Source organism: Colobus angolensis, unplaced genomic scaffold (assembly GCF_000951035.1).
Source record: "Colobus angolensis palliatus isolate OR3802 unplaced genomic scaffold, Cang.pa_1.0 Scaffold41, whole genome shotgun sequence".
Taxonomy (NCBI): Eukaryota; Metazoa; Chordata; class Mammalia; order Primates; family Cercopithecidae; genus Colobus; species Colobus angolensis.
The window spans coordinates 9351299-9368261 of NW_012117488.1; positions in this window are offsets into that span (position 1 = coordinate 9351299).

The window sequence follows — 16963 nt, forward strand, 5'->3', positions numbered from 1 at the left end:
GATGGTCTCGATCTCCTGACCTCGTGATCCACCCGTCTCGGCCTCCCAAAGTGCTGGGATTACAGGCATGAGCCACCGCGCCCAGCTGACAAAACAGATTTTAAACCAACAAAGTCATAAAAGACAAAAAAGGGCATTACATAATGGTAAAGGGGTCAATTCAACAAGAAGGGCTAACTATCATAAATATATATGCACCCAACACAGGAGCACCCAGATTCATAAAACATGTTCTTAGAGACCTACAGAGATACTTAGACTCCAACACAATAAGAGTGAGAGACTTTAACACCCCACTGTCAATATTAGACAAATCATCAAGACAGAAAATTAACAAAGATATTCAGGACCTGAACTCAGCTCTAGATCAAGTGGACCTAAGAGATATCTACAGAACTCTGCACCCCAAAACAACAGAATATACATTCTTCTTGGCACAACATTGCACTTACTCCAAAACTGATCACATAATTGGAAGTAAATCATTGCTCAGAAAATGCTAAAGAACTGAAATCATAACAGTCTCTCAGAACACAGTACAATCAAATCAGAACTCAAGATTAAGAAATTCACTCAAAACCACACAACTATGTGGAAATTGAACAACTTGCTCCTGAATGGCTCCTGGGTAAATAATGAAATTAAGGCAGAAATCAAGAAGTTCTTTGGTACTAAAGAGAACAAAGTGACAACATACCAGAATCTCTGGGACACAGCTAAAGCAGTTAAGAGATAAATTTATAACACTAAATGCCCACATCAAAAAGCTAGAAAGATCTCATATCAGCACCCTAATATCACAACTAAAAAGAGCTAGGGAACTAAGAGCAAACAAACCCCAAAGCTGGTAGAAGGCAAGAAATAACCAAGGTCAGAGCAGAACTGAAGGAGATAGAGACACACAAAACCCTTCAAAAAATCTGTGAATCCAGGAGCTGGTTTTTTGAAAAAAAAAAATTAACAAAATAGATGGACCATTAGCTAGACTAATAAAGAAGAAAAGAGAGAAGAATAAAAAAGACACAATAAAAAATGACAAAGTGTATATCACCACTGACCCCACACAAAGGCAAACAACCATCAGAGAATACTGTAAATATCTTCATGCAAATAAACTAGAAAATCTAGAATAAATAGATAAATTCTTGGACATATACATCCTCCCAAGACTGAACTAGAAAGAAATTGAATCCCTGAATAGACCAATATCAAGTTCTGAAATTGAGACAGTAGTAAGTAGCTTAGCAACCAAAAAAAAAATTCCAGGACCAGATAGATTTACAGCTGAACTCTACCAGAGGTACAAACAGAAACTGATACCCTTTCTTCTGAAACTATTCTAAACAATTGCAAAAGAGTGACTCTTCCCTAACTCATTTTCTGAGGCCAGCAACATCCTGATACTGAAACCTGGCAGATATATAACAACAACAACAAAAAAAAGAAAACACTTCAGGCCAATATAGCTGATGAACATTGATGCAAAAATTCCTTATACAATACTGGCAAATCAAATCCAGCAGCACATCAAAAAGCTTATCCACCATGACCAAGCTGCCTTCATCCCTGCGATGCAAGGCTGGTTCAACATATGCAAATCAATAAACATAATTCATCACATAAACAGAGCTAAAGACAAAAACCATGTGATTGTCTCAATAGATGCAGAAAAGATCTTTGATAAAATTCAACATCACTTCATGTGAAATACTCTCAATAAACTAGGTTTTGAGAGAACATATCTCAAAATAATAAGAAACATTTATGACAAACCCACAACCAATATCATACTCAATGGGCAAAAGCTGAAAGAATTCCCCTTGAAACCCAGGACAAGTCAAGGATGCTCTTGCTCACCACTCTTATCCAACACACTATTGGAAGTTCAGGCCAGGGAGATAAGGCAAGAGAAAGAAATAAAGCATATTCAAATAGGAAGAGAGGAAATCAAATTTTCTTTGTTTGCAGATGACGTGATCCTGTATCTAGAAAATCCCATCATGTCAGCCCCAAAGCTTCTTAAGCTGAAAAGCAACTTCAGCAAAGTCCCAGGATACAAAATCAATGTGCAAAATTCACAAACTTTCCTATTCACCAACAACAGACAAGCAGAGAGCCAAATCATAAATAAACTCCAATTTACAATTGCTACAAAGAGAATAAAATACCTAAGAGTACAGCTAAAAAGGAAAGTGAAGGACCTCTTCAAGGAGAACTACAAAACACTCCTCAAGGAAATAAGAGAGGACACAAACAAATGGAAAACCATTCCATGCTCATGGATAGGAAGAATCAATACCCTGAAAATGGCCATACTCCCCAAACTAATTTATAGATTCAATGCTATTCCCATTAAACTGCCAGTGACATTCTTCACAGAATTAGAAGAAACTACTTAAAAATTCATATGAAACCAAAAAGGAGCTCATATAGCCAAAACAATTCTAAGCAAAAAGAACAAAGCTGTAGGCATCACACTATCCTACTTCAAACTATACTATAAGGCTATAGTAACCAAAATAGCATGGTACAGGTCTAAAAATGGACACAAAGACCAATGGAACAGAATTGATAATTCAGAAATAAGACTACACATCTACAACCATCTGATCTTTGACAAACCTGACAAAAACAAGCAATGGGGAAATGATTCCCTGTTTAGTAAATGGTGCTGGGAGAACTGGCTAGCCATATGCAGAAAATTGAAACTGTATTATTCCTTACACCTTATGCATAAATTAACTCAAGGTGGATTACAAAACCCAAAACTATAAAAGCCCTATAAGAAAATCTAGGCAAGGCCAGGTGCAGCGGCTCACGCCTGTGATTCCAGCACCTTGGGAGGCTGAGGCGGTGAATCACAAAGTCAGGAGATCAAGAGCATCCTGGCTAACATGGTGAAACCTTGTCTCTACTAAAAATACAAAAAATTAGCTGGGTATGGTGGCATGCACCTGTGGTCCCAGCTACTTGGGAGGCTGAGGTAGGAGAATCACTTGAACCTGGGAGGCGGAGGTTGCAGTGAGCTGAGATCATGCCACTGCACTCCAGCCCCTGGGCAACAGAGCGACACTTTGTCTCAAAAATAAATAAATAAAATAAAAATAAAATGAAGAAATTCTAGACAATACTATTCAGGACATAGGCACCTGCAAAGGTTTTATGACTAAATCACCAAAAGCAATTGCAACAAAAGCAAAAATTGACAAATGGTATCAAATCAAAATAAAGAGCTTCTGCACAGCAAAATAAACTATCATCAGAGTAAACAGGCAACCTAAAAAGTGAGAGAAAATTTTTACAATCTGTCCATCTGACAAATGTCTAATATCCAGAATCTACAAGGAACTTAAAAAAATCTACAGGGTTAAAAAAAAAAAAACATTAAAAATAGGCAAAGGATATGAACACACATTCTCAAAAGGTGTCATTTGCGTGACCAATAAACATATGAAAAAAGCCCAAGATCATTACATCACTGATCATTAGAGAAATGCAAATCAAAACCTCAATAATCTTCTGGATCTCATGCCAGTCAGACTGGCACTTACTAAAAAGTCAAGAAACAACAGATACTGACAAGGTTTCAGAGAAATAGAAAAGGTTTACACTATTGGTAGGAATGTAAATTATTTCAAACATTGTGGAAGATGGTGTGGCAATTCCTCAAAGACCTAGAACCTGAGATACCATTTGACCCAGCCATTCCATTATTGAGTATATACCCAGAGAAATATAAAGCATTCTATTACAAAGACACATGCACATGTGTGTTCATTGCAGCACTATTCACAATAGCAAAAACACGGAATCAACCTAAATGCCCATCAATGGTACAAGTGGATAAAGAAAATGTGGTACATATACACCATGGCATACTACGCAGACATAAAAAGGAACAAGATATGTCATTTGCAAGGACATGGGTGGAGCTGGAAGCCATTACCCTCAGCAAACTAATGCAGGAACAGGAAACCAAACATTGCATGTTCTCACTTATAAACAGGAGCTGAACAATGAGAGCACATGGACAAAGGGAGGGGAGCAACACACACTGGGGCCTGTCAGGGGATTGGGTGGGGAGGGAGAGCATTAGGGAGAATAGCTAATGCATGCTAGGCTTAATATCTAGGTGAATGGTTGATAGGTGCAGCAAACCACCATGGCACACATTTATCTGTGTAACAAACCTGAACATCCTGCACACGTATCCTGGAACTTATAATAAAAATTAAAAATTTTTTAAAAACCAGGACATAATAAAGCTTTTTGGCACAAAGCTTGTTTCTAGCATTTAGGGCTAGATATTTGCAAAATTCTAAAAGATCCCAATAAATTCTGAAATATCCCTTCTTAACTTCTAAGAAATGTGTGCTTAAAACCAGTTGAATTAAAACACGGGGTCGATTTAGTGATAGAAAATTGCACATCATAAAGGTTTTTGGCACAAAGCTTCTTTTTAGCTTTTAGGGCTGGAAAAAAAAGAATCCTTCTATGAAAGGCACTCCCTATCAGGGTTGCACCCAGTCCTTCTGTCAATTAGGTTTCAAAGGACCCAAGAGATAACTCATTTCATTAAAATGGCAAAAATCCTGACTCCGTCAACCTGGTGAAGAGAATCAGACACAGCAAGTCACCCAGCATCTGAAACATCTTACATTCATTAAAGTATTGCCATAAAAGAAGAACTCCTCCATAATCCTACCTGAGAACATCCCACTGATGCAATTTTGAAAGACGACCATCTCTCTGAAAGGTCAAACTTTTTTCAGAGATTATTTTAATGCTGACGTTAACCAAAATGGCTAAAGAGGCGCACACCTACAATGATCAAGTAAAGTGAAATAAATGCTAATTAACTTTCTACTCATTTTACGCATTATTTCAAATGTTGATAGCAAAATATTTCTGTCCTCAAAATAGGTTCAATGATCTGGTAGTGAGACCTCATCTTAAATCACATTTATATATATATTATATATATATATTTTGTTTTTGCAAAATGAGACAATACCATCATATAAAACACCTCCTTCCACAATAGTAATAGTATTATGAATAATGTGTGCCTAAAGTAGATGGATAAAATGATAGGACTTACTAGAGGTGACCCCAAAAGTGTTGAAATTTAGTGATGGGTAAAAAATCATAGTGGTTAAAGACTGGGGGATCTGGACTCAACAGATTTCAGTGCAAAAACTTTCACTTTCACTTTCAGTGATAAAATTTAGCCACTGAATGGCCTTGAGTATGATTTCTGAAAATCGAATACTAAGTATACTACCCAAAGTGATCTACAAATTCAAAGCAATCTCTGTAAAAAGACCAGTGACATTCTTCACAAAAATAGAAAAAACAATCCTAAAACGTGTATGAAATCACAAAAGATCTGGAAAGCCAAAGGAGTCTTGAACAAAAAGAATGAAGAATCACGTTACCTGACTTTAAAATACACACAAATCTATAACAACCAAAACAACATCATACTGGCATAAAAGCAGATATATCGACCGATGGAACAGAACAGAGAGTCTAGAAATAAATTTACATACAGCCAAATGATTTTTGGCAAAGGTGCCAAGAACACACATTAGGGAAAGGACAGTCTCTTCCATAAATGGTTTTAGGAACACTAGATATTCACATGCAGAAATATAAAATTAGACCTTTATCTTTCACCACATACAAAAATCAAGTCAAAATAGGTTAAAGACCTAAACTTTAAACAATAAAACTACTAGAATAAAACAAAGGGAAAGGTTCATGATCTTAGTCTGGGTAATTTTTTTTTTATATATAAGACCTCAAAAGCACAAGCAACAAAAGCAAAAATAAACAAATGGGACTATATCAAACTAAGAAATTTCTGCACAGCAAAGGAAATCATCAACAGAGAAAAGAGACAACCTACAGAATGGAAGAACATATTTGCAAACTATACATCTGACAAGGGGCTAATATCCAAAATACGTAAGGAGCTCAAACACCTCAATCACAAAAGCAATCCAATTAAAAAATGGTCAACAAACCTGAATAGACATTTATTAAAAGAAGACATATACATTACCAATATGTTTATGAATAAACCGTCAACATCACTAGTCATCAGAAAAATGCAGATTAAAACCCCAATCAGATACCACCGCACTCCAGTGAAAATGGCTATTACCAAAAGCACAAAATATGAAAAATGTTGATGTGAATATGGACAAAAGGAAACCCACTGTCAGTCAGTGATGATGTAAATTAGTATAGCCACTGTGAAAATCATTACAGAGTTTCCTCAAAAAAATTGAAAATAAAACTAGCATATGATCCAGCAATCTCACTACTGGGTGTATATCCAAAGGAAATGAAATCAGTATGTTAAAGAGACATCTGCCCACCCATGTTTATTAAAGAACTATTCACAATAGCCAAGATATGGAATCAACTATCTGTGTCTATCAACAGATAAGTGCATAAAGAAAATGTGAGACATATATATATATACACATATACATATATATATGGAAATATTACTCAGTCATAAAAAAAGAATAAAATCCTGTCATTTGTGACAACATGTATGAACCTGGAGGGCATTATATTAAGTGAATAAGCCAGGCACAGAAAGACAAATGTCTCTTGATCTAACTCATATGAAGAAAATAAAAACGTTGATCTCATAGAAGCTGAGGGTAGAATAGTAGCTACTAGAGGTTGTGGAGGGTAGGGGGGAATGGACAGATGGGAATAGGTTGATCAGTGGCTATTATGTTACAATTAATATAGGAGGAACAAGTTCTGGTTTTCTATTGCACTGTAGAATGACTATCCTACATGTTAATGATAATGTAGGATACACTTCAAAAGAGCTAGAAGAGAGGATTTTGAATGATTTCACCACAAAGAAATGACAAATGTTTAAGGTGATAGATATGCTAATTAACTCGATTTGCTCATTACTCAATGTATACATGTATCAAAACACATACCCCTTAAATATGTACAATTATTGTTCCAATCAAAAAGAACACTTTCAAAAATAAAAATAAAAAATTGAGTCTTAAATATCCCAGATTTCAAAACTAAAAGGATATACAAAAAAATTCTGAGAAAGTCTTGATTTGAATTCAGTAAGATTAACCATTCACAATAGAAAGCCATTTCCATGCAGCATTTGAAGAGGATAATCCATCACAGAGACTAGCACATTCTCCATGCTAGGCTGAAGCTTGGAACTTAATGAGAAGTTACTGACAGCTTTCGTCTTCACAGCTGCCCCTGGAATTTGTTAATAAGTCAGTTCCCCTGACAGGCAGATATTAGAAGTCACTCCACCATATTTCAATGAATACAATACAAGTAATGCATCCCTCTAAAAACTTATTCTTACAATTATTTGAACTAAGTAAATGTTCCTTTTAGAGGTCATCTACCAAGTATATTTAACAAAACTAGCCTTATGGTTTTTAATCACCTTTAATGTAACTGTTTCTAACAAACAAATAGTGAAAAGAAAAGAATGTGTCAAAATTTCCCAATTCTTGTTCTTTTCTAAATTGCAATTCTCACATTCTAGCTTGATCCTCAATTATATCACAGTAGCCTATTAAATCGTACATGAGTTTAATACCACAAACAATCCTCAATGAAAGGTACCATTGATACTTTTCTACAGATAGGTAAACTGAGGCTCTGAGAATGTGATGTCTAGATTACATTGCTAGATAGGGCAGAATTTTTTTCCACTTCAATAAAAAGTCTACTTTTCCTGGAGAAAGAAAACTAGCCTTAGAATTAAAGAGAGAATACCTGTTTCCACTTTAATGTAAATTAATGTCAATGTCTTTTTAAAATTATATGTACTGGAGTAAAAGAGTTAAAACTAAGTTTTTCACAGGCATTTTTAGCTTAAGTCTTTCACAAATTTATCTCAATAGATAGATAGATAGATAGATAGATAGATAGATAGATAGATAGATAGATTGATTGATTGATAATGAGGGAATCATTTGCTCCACAGATTTCCACCAACGGCCATAGTTTGCCATGAAAGACTCTTGTTAAAACTGATATGTTATCATGTGAAGATGAGGGTATATCACATTAAATAATTATAAGCCATTAATATCATTCTACAATTCTGTTTAACCAATTAACTATAATCATCTAGCAAATCTTGAAGAACCAGATCACTCAGAAGAACAGGTATGTTTGATATTTCAGGATGGAGAAGGAGAAGGCTAATAGTGTTTATAGTCTTGGTACTTTTAAAAAATACATTAGAATTTATCCTGCCAGGTTCTTCTCAAAGCTGATGGAAATAGCCATTGGATGCATTAATGCACACAGCATTGTCAGACAGATTTTCACATTCCACAGCATATGCAATAGCTTGTCCTCAGCAGAGCCACACCTCCCCACAATAACGCTAGCCTTTTCAGACTTACAGAGCTACCCCTCATGGTGCCAACCACACGTACAATTTCAGAGCACATTTTCTATCACCTCTGCTTCCTTCAAGATCTGTTTGTTGTTGTTCTTCTTTCTTAGAGTGAGAGGCAAAATGAGACAGTAGTTGCAGCTAAAGATATATTTTTCATTTATAAACAAAAATTGCATATTTGTGGGCAATCACCTAAATATCAAGGACAGATCCAGGACTGGTGCCAGGCATAATGGCATAGCTCATACCTCAACATATCCTGGAGTTACAAAGCTCCTATCACAGACTCCTCTGAAAACGCCTCCTGGTCCACCCTACATTTAAAAAGAATATGAAAAAATAAAGAGTAGTTATTTGGAAAATGCATTATTTAAAATGCATTTTAATAACAATTCCATGTTTGGTGAGTTAAATTTCTCAAAACAGTTTTCTCTAAGTTTGTTCGTTAATGGCAATATCTCTTTAAAATTATATGTACAGGAGTAAAATAATTAAAACTACGTTTTCTCACAGGCATTTTTATCTTAACTCCTTCATAAATATATCTCAATAGATTGATTGATTGTTAACCAATCAATTAATTTTCTCATATATCTACTTTCCAATGTCAGTAAATACAAGATCTCTCAGTGATCTTAAACAATATTTCCTCTAAGAACGTGACCGAGGCCATGAAATCACCTACTGGGTCTTCGCAGGTCTGATGAAACCATGACAATTCAATTCTTTACAGATTGAAAACGTCTTAATATTAACTCTTCACTAAAAAAGTAAGCATGTAGTATAGTTTGATCCTTTAAAAACTACCACTCTCAAATGGTTAATATCCTTATTAACCAGAGATGTCATATAAAGAACTTGAAAAATACTGAGGATGCAATAAGTAGATGAGCAAAAAACTCATCACCAAAATAAAGAAGTTCAACTACAATGCAAAGGAAAGTTGTTCAGAGTTTTTATTAATAAAAGAAATACCAAATAAGCAAAATAGAAATAGTCTTTAACCTATAACTTTTTAATTACATAAAATAAAATTGTGATTGGCAGTATAAACTGGCACAAGGCTTTTGGAAAGTAATTTAGCGATACATGTCAAGAGTATAAAAAATAGTCTTTGGCCTCAAGGAAATAGACATAAATGTGAGGGGCAAAGCATGTAATAAAATTGGTTTATCACAGTCTTTGTCCTAATATTGCAAAATTAGAAATAATCTAATATCCAGCAATAGAAGATGAGTTATGTAAATGGTGTTATAGCTGTTACATTGTAATATTCTCAAGGTTTAACAACGAGGAGATTAAACAGCAGTGGCTAAATGGGGGTAACTGTAGAAGTAGAGTGAGAGGTACATGAGTTCCTTACACTCTCCTTTCAAAAATAAAAAAGGACATTCTTAAGTTATAGTGTTAAAAGAAAAGGAAATGCATCTATATTGAAAAAAAAAAATGTAGAGAGAGAAAGAGGTACAAAAAAAATTAGTTGTGAATAGCTTTTCAATTTGTTTAGGAATTGATATTTAAAATGAAAAGTTAATTGTCTTTAGATAAATACTACCCTCTTCCCAAAATCCATAGAAACCATGAAGATTCCTCCATGAAAGCAAAGAAGGTATTGGTAAAATAAAGCCTCCAGGAAGATTCAACGACAAAACACTAGAACAGCAAAATCGTTTTTAAGGAAATACTATACGTGAGGAAGTGGTTTCTTTTCACAAACAGAGCTCTTGCGAAACAAATATTTGCCTTTGGCAATGAAATGCCTTGGCAGGCTGACTTGGAATTAAGACTGGGTTATGGACCAGGAAGAGTGAGAAGAACAAAGGGGAGGAAGAACCAGGTGGCTATTCACTAAATGAATCTTTCCAGAAAAAAAACTAAGAATGCTTTTATACACAAAGTAAGAGCAAGCGAGAGACAGAGAAACACATGTAGGTCTATAAGACCTTCCTGGGATGACTTTATAATATTTCCAATCTGCAGAAATGCTTTGGTTTCTTCTAATCTGAAAGGACTTCTATTGTTTTCCAGCCTTTCAGTATACTTTGGAAAGGAACCATGACCTGAGGTATTGTTGTCTTTGGAGATTAAGAGAAATGCAATTCTCTGCTATCGTTCTTCAGATCCTCTCCAATTATAACCAGTTGCAGGCAGTTATGTGTGGCCTTTGCAGCTTGGTGACTACTAAATAATTGGAGTTGAGATGTCAAATATTTCCCTAATGAGCTCAAGGTCCAAAGTAAACCATGAACTGAAATCACAATAGTGACACATTTCAATGTGTCTGCTTCTTGAGATGGGTGAGAGCTGTTATGTCCCCAAAAGCATGGGCATGATTGCTTCGGGGCCAGGGGTGGGGGGAAGAAAGAAAGAAAAAATAAGGATAAAGAAGAAAGGAATCTTTCTCTGTAATACATTAAGAGGATTATCATTTTTAAATTGTTATTTCTTTCACTTAGGTTTAGAAATTCAGCCCTAGAATTACTGATTCTAAACATTCATAATTCTATTCAAATCAAAATAAATGTAGAAAGCTGGAGAAAAAAGGATTCTTTGGAAAACAAAACAATACTATAAGCCATCATCAGAAATGACTAGCATATTGGTGGAAGCGTTGCTATTTTTGACAAAGGGATATCTGGCACCTCGAATCACAGATAAACACAGGTGTTGCTTATAAACACAGCCAAGTTCCATCCCCCAGTGAATGCTCCGGGTTGCTGCCTGCTCTGTCATGCTGAGGTGAAGGTGAACCCAAGAGTGCCACAACTCCCAGGGTGAATGACTCCGACTGCAGAAAACTTCTCTTCTAAATAAGTGGTGAGACCTGAACAAAATATTGATAGTGGCTGCTACCCCAAAATTTTTAAAAACACTACAGTGATTAAGGTCTGTCATTATCAGAAAGGAGCCAGAGTCTCACAGCTTCGGTTAAAGGTCTATTTTGAGAGTTCAGTGGAGGGGGAAGTCAACTTTCTACGTCTTGATATTATCTTCGAATCATGACACCACAATAGCAAGAATGTGGGCATTTTAAATTCGCATATTATGTTAGAAAATAACTTTACACGTTTGCCCTTTATTGAAATAATCATTATCAGCAAACTGTTATATTGTGAACACCGCTATTTGAATTATGTTTTACTAAACAAAAACCTTCCAGTCCTTTGAAACAATATGATGGCCTGGGAGCAGATTCTGCCTCACTATTTGGAGTATGGACATGTTTGTGCTTGTCTCTTCTATTGCTTTGGGGATTTCCCCAATGTAAATCCTCTTGGGAGTCAACTCTCCAGCTCTGTACAGATGTACTGTAACTGACTCTTTGTTTAAGATCCTGTATCCAGTTTTTAATTTTTTTTTTTAAACAGGAGTAGAAAGATTAGACACACTTCTAAGGGACCTATTGTGCATTGTGAGCACTGCGTGCTTAATTGCAAAAAGGAAAAACAAAAAAAAACAACAAGACAGCTGCTTAATTTATGGATATCAGCAACAGGGCTAGCAATTTCGACATGGAAAGGGGGAACTGTCATTATTCATAAAGTTGGCAAGAGTTTCTTCTGAATTTCAGACTGAACAAGAATCTCTTTGTTTTTCTCCAATTACTTTTTCAAACAAGCAAATTGAGTGCTCGTGGAAGGTGCTTGTTTTCCTAAATGAAGTCCTCTATTTCACCAATGAACAGGTGCAGCAGAGGGAGTGGCATTTAAGGTGTTAAAAACTTCCCCAAATTCCACTAGTATGCCTTAAGCTTAATCCAGATGCTCTATTTCTAGGGATCAGTAAAGGTGAGCCTCTGTGGCCCTATCACTCTTGGTCTATTTTAGAACATTACCAGTAAAACCACCAATTTCAGTGGTGATTTTTCAGAATCAGCTGGGCCTGGAAATACACACATGACTTCTCCAATGTATTGCCTCATATAATTTTGACTCATTTCCTTCTTTACTTGGCCCAGAGCCACGAATATCGTACAGACTGCTCAATGCCCTCCAACTAAAACAGAAAGTGTGCATTGTGGATGGTGTGGCAAAGTCAATGCCAAGAGCTCTCGTCTTGGTCTTGCCTTAATTTTCTCCCAGTTCTCTTTCTGACCTCTCCTTTGACAGAACACACCCTTTGCCCACATAACAGTAAATCTTTTGTGGGATGGCCCAGGGATACCACAGAACCAAAATGAGCTCTACCTTGTGCCACACAGTCTTTCTAGAACATTATGAGAACTCAGTGGCAGTTTTTTACAAAGCTGTCTTCAGAGTCCCAAGACTTGGGGACCTCCTTGAGATGAAACTGCAGTGGAATAAGAAGTAATTGCTGTCTCAGAAATTAAGTTATCTTGGGGGGATATTTTCAGAGGCAAATATTCTTAAAGTGAAGTTTCAATGGACTGCAAACAGATTATCTTTAGCATGAAACATCTTAAGAAGAGGGAGTCATGAGAAGTACCTGTTCAGTAAAAAGTAAAAGGAGTCAAAAGAAAATATATACACACGAGACCGGGCATGGTGGCTCACGCCTGTAATCCCAGCACTTTTGGAGTCTGAGGCAGGTAGATCACTTGAGGTCGGGAGTTCAAGACCAGCCTGGCCAAAATGGTGAAAGCCACCTCTACTGAAAATACAAAAATTACCTGGTCTTTGTGGCACGTACCTGTAATCCCAGCTACTAGAGAAACTGAGGCAGGGGAATTGCTGGACCCTGGAGGTGGAGGTTGTTGCAGTGAGCCAAGAGTTTGCCACTGCCCTCCAGCCTGGGTGACAGAGTGAGATGCCGTCTCAAAAAAAGAAGAAGATATATGCACATGAAAAAATCATTTAAAAATAAAAATATCAGTGCACAATGATCCACTAAACAGAGGCATTCTATCCTAAATTATTCCATCAGAGCTTCTAAAATTCCAAATGCAATAGATTTTTGGTTACTAGTAATTAAGTCTGGGTTCATGCCCATAAACTGAAAATAACATGCTACCATTACTACTTCCTTTAACAAAGCTTCCCTTGAATATTTTTTACTTTGTAACCCTTTTGGTTACTGAAATTACATTCACCAGAGTAGATTCATAGAAGGCATTGCATTCTTATTTCTGTTCTAGCATTTGGTATGTGTCTGTTTTAACAGGATGTCCTGATTGTTACTGCCCCTTGTTTTAGCAAAAATCCAGTTTTGAATAGTCATATTTAGATGTGTGATGGGAGGATAACATACTTCTGTAAAAATAAAGATGTATATTAATTGACAACCTGACTATGTATCCAGAAACCCTCTTGAGGAGTTTCCATTCACTCAGTTAGATAAGCCAGAAACTAAAGTGAAGACATAAGACAATAGAATTGACTTCAGTGAAGATATAGTATAGATTTGATTTTCCTGGACTGCTCCCAGAGTAGATTCTAAGTTTGGATACTCCTATGTACATAATCAAAAAAATAATGACTACCACTGGGCTAGGATTGTGCATCCTGTTCTAGCTCTATTACCAGACTGACAGAACTAGAAGCTTTAGCTTTAGAAGCTAAACCAACATACAACTTCCCCGGTGATTTATTGCTTTCTCATGCACAAGATAATGATAACTGAATTAGATTCCTCACAGGGCTCGTGTGAAGATTAAATGCTACCATGCAAGGGAAAGTATTTTAATGAAAAGCATCATCCAACCACACAAGACCATGGGCTGGGTTCTGTAGCTTACACCTGTAATTTCAACTCTTTGAAGGGCTGAGGCAGGAAAATCACTTGAGGCCAGGAGTGCAAGACCAGCCTGGGCAACATAGTGAGACTCTGTCTCTATAAAGAAATGAAGAAAAAAATAGCTTGGCATTGTGGCACATGCCTATAGTCCCAGCTACTTGAGAGGTTAAGGTAGGAGGATTGTTTGAGTCCAGGAGTTTGAGGTTACAGCAAGCTATGACCATGCCACCGCACTCCATCAGCCTGGGTGACACAGCAAGACCCTGTCTCCAAAACAATAAATAAATACATAAATAAATAAATCCCAAATACATGAGGCCATTATTTATGCCAAGAAAACATCTGATTGTTGGATCATCAATCCAATGTCCATGAGATTTAAACTGGAAACATATACTAGCATATTAGAAATGCAACCTTTTTATTTGATCTTAAGGAGAAATTAGTGGGAAGGCTTCTGGTTTTGACATTTATTCATGTAACAAATCTTTACTGAACTCCTGTCGTTTTTTATTCATTTTGCTTGTTATAAAGTGATCATTAAGACATATATAAACTTTCCAAATAGAGTTTAGAGTCTAATAAGAGGAGCTGGATATTAAGCATATAATCACTCTAATAATTATATAATTGAAATCATTACAAAGTATTATGTAGGAAGAATATGTTTGGAGAATATAAAACAAGGCCTAAACTATATTTCAAATTTTAGTGAAGTTCACTATAAATGGCACTAATAAGAGACCTAAAGAACAGGTAGGAGTTACCCGGATAAGCACAAAGAGAGAGATTGCAAGCAGCGAAAGTAGCATGGATGAGACCCTGACACATAGAAAATGAGGAGCAGAATGGAGCTGGGTGATATTAGAAATGCAGGGAGAAGTAAGATCACACAGAAACCTAGGCATCAGGGATTTGGAATTGATGGGCAGAAGGAAATCTAGAATTGTAGCTATAAACTCAGGATTTCTTTTTATCTGAGTACAAAATTATGAATGTATGGTTGCAACCCTTTAATACCAGCCTCTTTGGCCCTGGATCAGTGATTTTCACACCTACCTCTCTGGAGTCCAAGACTCCTGCAAAGCTGCTTCATTTGGTGCAAGGAGGAGGGCAGGGAGGGCCCCAACCCAGAGATATCACATTGCTTCCCTTCCAGACCACCCTGCCCCCTGCTAGGATGCCAGAGAAAATACAATCTCACTTACATGTTGGGCTTCTACATGAGAATCATTGGAAGAAAGGACTTCAACACCAAAGGAGGGAGAGAGATTGAAAGGGAGGGAAGAGGGGAGACTCCGAGAGAGAACAGAGGAGTTGAAAGGAGGGGGAGAGAGACAGAAAAGTTACTCTCTTCCATGAGCAATAAGGTTATTGATATATGGCCTTCATTCCCATTTTCCTCTTTTTTGCCTAGAGGAGTTTGTGTTTTGTTTTCTGAGAGCTTATCGTTGTTTTCTCTGCTGAATGATGCCCATGGATCACCATATTATATCAGATCATTTGTCTTAAAATGGGGCCTAACTTGTTAGTCCACAGGGCCTTGGGAAATCTATGATGCCTCAAGAGGCATGCTGGTGAATATCCTTTTATGGAAGGGAGAGCCTTTCTTTTCCACTGGGTGATGCTAATTTGCCTTGACTGTGTGGTACTCCCTCGGGCTTTCCTTTCTGAGATTTGAAAACCTTTTTATTGCAGCTTCCAGGGCTTTGTTCAGGATAGTTGATAGTGTTCTGAGACCTGGGGAGAGTTAGGGATAGTAACCATTACACGTATCGTATGCTAGAAAAATCTGAATGTGGAATCTCCAGACTGGAAAAACAGCACAGGTTGCTACCAGCTGGCAGAGTGAAAGTTAGAGGGACACAGCTGGCCCTCCCCGACCCATCCCATGCTCTGCCCCTCAGGCTGGCTGAATGAAGGCTAACCTTGATGAACAATGGATGCAGTCTTGGCAAACCTATAAATGGTAACAAAGGGAGGTAAAGTGTAAGGCTTCAATCCCAGAGTCTCCAGAAGGAGCCAGTCTTGCTGATCCTTTTCTTATTTTCAATTTTTCTTCACCCTGGTGGAATGCTACATTTAGCTTATCTCTACCCAGGCCAGCAAGCTGGTCATCCCATGCCAACAGAGTGAGACTCCATCTCCAAACGCATCTATGAAGCTGCCAAATGTTACTTTACATTCTCTGTGTAAAAATTTTCCAAAAAATGACCATGCCTTGGCTTAACTTGTTACGAAGTCAAAGGCTTCATTGCAAGGAGGGCAAGAACAACCTAATTCAGAGAAGCTTCTGCATGAGAATTGCCAGTCCCTCCATGATCCTCTGGTTTACAACAGTGTAAGACCAGTTGCAAAGTCCAATGCATATGATACAGATTCAAGATCTCAGCAAGCAAAATGACTTAGTTTACTTATGCAGCAGAGAGAGTAGTGCTCACCAAATATTGCCCAGATGCACCCACATTTTCCAGCCTCCCTTTGAAGGAAGATTAGGGCCATTGACTCTCAGCCAACGGGCTGTGAGCTTCAGAGACACTCTGGTCTGACATAGTTAGGAGTGTGTCTGAGTTCCCCGCAATCTCTCTTCTGCTGCCTTGCCAATCCAAGAGTCACTGGCATGCTGAGAGGTTGCGCGATGCAGACTGCCTTATGTTACCCTCCTGCAGTGACTACTTGAAACGGTCACATTCTTATGGTACCCAGTGGGATTCCACCTCAGCTGCCTAGCCTGTATCCACTAATACAAAATACAAAACAAATTTAAGGCAAATTCTCATGTAAAAATCTTGCCCCTTCAAGCTCTCCATCCACTCACTGCCATATTTCTCCAAGCTG